We start from the raw sequence: 4432 nt of genomic DNA, 5'->3' as shown, positions 1-4432 counted from the left end.
TTTATTTGAGTTCACTGTAAAATAGTCTATTGTGGGACACGAAGTAGCATATGTTCATTTGCTAACTAGCGCATGCGCAACTTCTCCCGTTGTCTATTAAAACTAATTTATTATAAAGTACTCCATTCCTAACCCTTCATGGCCTGTGTATATATCACTAAATTTTACAATTTTTTAAGTGTCAATAAATATTATTGTATTGTAGGAAGACAACATTACAATAATATTGTATAAACAATACATAGGTTAAGAATACTATTTATTGTTAACCAAGGTTTCGCCCCACTTTGCAGGTCTTCTTCAGGGCTAAATGAATATCTAGAGTAATAAATTGTAGAAAAATATTCCTTAGAACTAATTTTTCTACAATTTATTACTCTAGTTCTATATTTAGAATTCTATCACACCTGACTGTGACATTAGGAACTACTTTCTAGTCCTCCTATATGTGTTATTCCTTAAATTATTATTTCTATTATATATTTTATATTTTTTTTAAACATATTTTCGTATCTCTGCAAATTTATTTTAATGTATTGTCAATTCTTACAATGTTTGTATCTTGTTTTTCATTTAGACGAACCCTACAAACTAGGGCGAAACGTTGGTTAACGTAAAGTTTGTCGGGGAGGGGAGGGGGTGCGGTCAGCAAAGAACAACATAAATAAACAAAACCATATTTATTTATTTTATGCCTCGACAAACTTCCCCAATCATTAATCTACGTTCAACTATCTACACCTCATAGTAAATAGTTTTCTTTTACTATTTTGATAGCTTTATTGACCGCCACCCGTACTATCTTCCTACAATCTACTTCATTCGGTCAACTATCTTCTTTCAAATATTATTGTAGTTAAATAGTTGACATTTTTAATCATTTCGCTATTTAGTTTTAAAATAATAGCAATATTATAAAATAATATTAGTGCAAAGAGTCTCATAAACAATTAGTTCAAAAAGAAATAAAAACAATAGATTGGTCGTGAATGGCCGAGTGTGTTGAGTCTCAAACTTGGCATTCTCGTGTCAGAATCAATGTCGGTTCGAATCCGTTAAGGTGGGTGGTTTTTATTCTCTGACGAACCCTAGAAATAAATCTCGACTTTTCCACTGTGCCTAGAATAGTGTAAAGTGTAGAATGGACCGTTTTTCCTGCTCTAAGTAAGAGAAAATAATGATGTTAAACATGAAATTAAATTAAAAGAATCGATAAACTCTTATGTGGAGTATTATTGGTCATAAAAAAAATATATATAATAATAGAGAATCAGAATACAAATAGAGATGAGAAGAGACAAGTCGATATGAGACTAGACAGAAGGGCGCCGGTCATTACTATTTCAAATAGTCGCCAAAACCAACCCTGTGACCTATAGGCCTCGTCACCCTTAGCATTTGAAAACCTTCACCTAGATAAAGTCAGCTCAAAGATTCTAAATTATTAATTTTTAATAACACTTTGCCATGATATCACGTATAATCGATTTCAGAGTCGTGATTTAAATTTTTAAGAATGAGCTAATTCTGGATGTTCATCAGTTCTAAAAAAGAAAACTCCAAAAAACTCTCGAGTACGAATTTTCGTAAAAAATAAATATTTTCGCCTTGTTGTTGGGACCTTCAATTTTGGAAAATCATAAAAATTTCCATACCTACAACACTACACCGCTGATCAGCGGTAGATCTACTTGAAACCTAAAAGAGACTTAGGACCTTCTACGAAATGATACAAATTCGTAACAAAATACGTAAACGAATAAGAACCGCAGAGGTAAAATAAAACGTTTATGAAATTTTCTTTATTTGAAACTTCTTTTTCCTCTATATAAAGGGATAAAATCTAAAAGATATTGACGTGGCTTGAAAGATTAATAAAAAATTCAGCAATCCAACAGCTACAGTTATAGTACAAGAGCCCAAGAGGAGAAAAAAGTCAGTTATCTCACCCTAATTTTTGATTAATTTAATAAAAACTAGTCAAAACTGATGTGTCTGCCATGTATAGGTAGGGGAAATATAAAATGGCGGCTCTTTCAAAACGTTAAAAATAATTAATTTTTTATTCGGAGCTCTATATCTTTACAACTACCAACTGCGTACTGAAAGATCAGAATGAATGGGTGAATTTATTTGGAAAAATCTATGTCTCAAAACCATTTGACTTGACGTACAGATGTCAATTATCACTCAAATTAAAGCTAGTTTAATGAGATATAAAGTAGTTTATAACGTTCATTTTCGTAGGAATAGTAATTTTCATGAAATTTGCTAAAATAAATTGATTTATAGTTGTTCGGACAAATTTTCATATGCCAAATTTATATTCATATGTGAATATCATTAAAACTACTACGCTTACAAAAATAAGTGTCATAAACTAGTTTATAGTAAGTTAAATTTCCTTTATTTTGAGTGCTTGAAGACATATGTGCGTCTTATGGGTCTAGAGATATATTTTTTCAAAAATCCAACATTTTATACGAACAAGTAGAAATAAACATTTTGTGACTATATTTTGTCAAATACTACTACTCCTACAGAGATAATTAACTATTTTATAGTAAATTTAAGTTGCTTCAATTTGAGTGCTGGCAGACATCTGTACGTTGGATTTGGATATCATTGTTTGAAGTTTGGAATTTATTTCGTAAACGAGATACATCCTCAGAAAAAAACTATATCCTAAAATATTAAGCTCAATTTTTTTTTTTTTTTCATTTATATGACACATTTGTTTTTAAGGGTTTCAAAAGATGCTAAAGCAGAATCTGACTTCCTAAACTAAAATTTTTTGTCTGCTTTAAAAACAACGACTTTTTGGTTTTCGACATTTTTTACACACTTAAATGCATTTATATGGATAAATAATTGACCCAATCCTTTCAAATATTAAAAAGATGGTCGGGAGTTGAAATTTCGCCCCACTTTGTAGAGATGTTTTTTTTTTTATTTTTATAATTGTTTATTTTATATTAAAACTATTTTATTTCTTCTTTCCTGCTGATTGTATATAATTCTATTTTCAATAATTTTTACATATTATTAACCCAACCTTAATTTACTTTTTTGTATCTTATTATTTCAAAATATTCTTAGTTGTTTTTGTTTCTTTTTAGCCCCGATTAAGTTCTGCAAAAGGGGCGAAACGTGTGAAATAAATAGTTGTTAACTATTTTTGTTATTTTTGACCGCAACACTGACTATCTTCTTATTTTAAATTCATTTAATAAGATAAGTAATCTTTTGTTTTTACATAATACATAATAATCTTTAAATACAGAACAAAGGTATGCGATAACATATATATAATTTCTAAAAATATGTTCAATAATTTTTTCTCACCCCCTAGTTTACTTCAGCAAGAACCCTCGGGAACATGTCTAATATATTCCAGAACTATTACCACAAAAAAAAAAGTTTCATGATCCCACCTCCTTAACCTCCCCTTGTTACTAGAAGTTGAGAACAGTATCAAGTATAATAGGTATATCACAGTATAGTAAAATATGTTTCACACCAGGGAAAAATAAAATTGTCCGCTTATGATGTCTGTTTGAAGTGCCCGTTATAGGAAGGTTTGTTCTTAATTGATGGAGGATCTTGTCTAAAATCATGGCTAAAATGTAATAGTCGATTCCATGTTTGTATAACTCTTCTGGTTACATGTTAATAAAGATTGAATGTGGGAACATGTAAAGAAAATAACTGACATTAAAGTAAAAAATTAATCAATCCATTTTTTGAGATGATATATTCAAAATGTAAGTCATTCAAACGGCTCATTAAATATATAAGACACTTTTATAAAGCAATATAAATATGTTTAATTTCAACGTAAAATGCAAAAGTTGAAAACGAAAAAAGCAAAACAAATCATTAACATACAGCTTCTGGATTATGTATTAAAATAAGCTGAATGAATTACTAAAACATAATGGCTAATTTATAATTAATTATAAACTTAAAAGAGCACTGTCTTATTTAATATTAATAAACATACCTTTTACAAAAGAAAAGAAATGAAGAACTGATAAAAATAGTTTATAAAGCTGGTGAACAAATAATCGTTGCACAGTCACTATATATGTAAACAAAACTAATTAACTGCTAATACACAATCATAATTTGTAACAAAATGAAGTTGAGAAAAAAAAATTACTAAGCACTCTTAACAGTAGAAGTTTGGCTCTAACTGTCAGTGCATGGAGGTCCTTTCCAAAGAGGCTACATTCATAGATGCAGTTATTTAAACTTAATGTGCCGAAAGTGATATACGTCGTGAAATTTTTCTAAATCGTCATAACTATAAAATAACAAATATATCTCCGGATAGAATATTTTATTTCTTTTAAAAAAAGAAAAATTAGTACTTCAATTTTTAGATACTTTTCTCTTTTTTTTTCTTGATTCAACTTACGTGTTACAAATC

General features: G+C 29.1%; 1 long non-coding RNA gene across 1 annotated transcript in view; it reads right to left on the bottom strand.

Moving 5' to 3' along the window:
• LOC136796356 (uncharacterized) overlaps window positions 1-4170 on the bottom strand; it is a 97988-nt gene extending 93818 nt beyond the window's left edge. The window contains exon 1 of the long non-coding RNA XR_010844059.1: window positions 4004-4170. This is a non-coding gene — a long non-coding RNA (uncharacterized lncRNA). The remainder of the gene's footprint in view (window positions 1-4003) is intronic.
• Between the last annotated feature and the right edge of the window lie 262 nt (window positions 4171-4432).

The sequence above is a fragment of the Halyomorpha halys genome, unplaced genomic scaffold, assembly GCF_000696795.3.
Source record: "Halyomorpha halys isolate HHAL.00 unplaced genomic scaffold, Hhal_1.1 Scaffold11.1, whole genome shotgun sequence".
Lineage (NCBI taxonomy): Eukaryota > Metazoa > Arthropoda > Insecta > Hemiptera > Pentatomidae > Halyomorpha > Halyomorpha halys.
The sequence above is the reverse complement of the archived record's forward strand: the minus strand, read 5'-3'. Positions and strand labels throughout refer to the sequence as shown.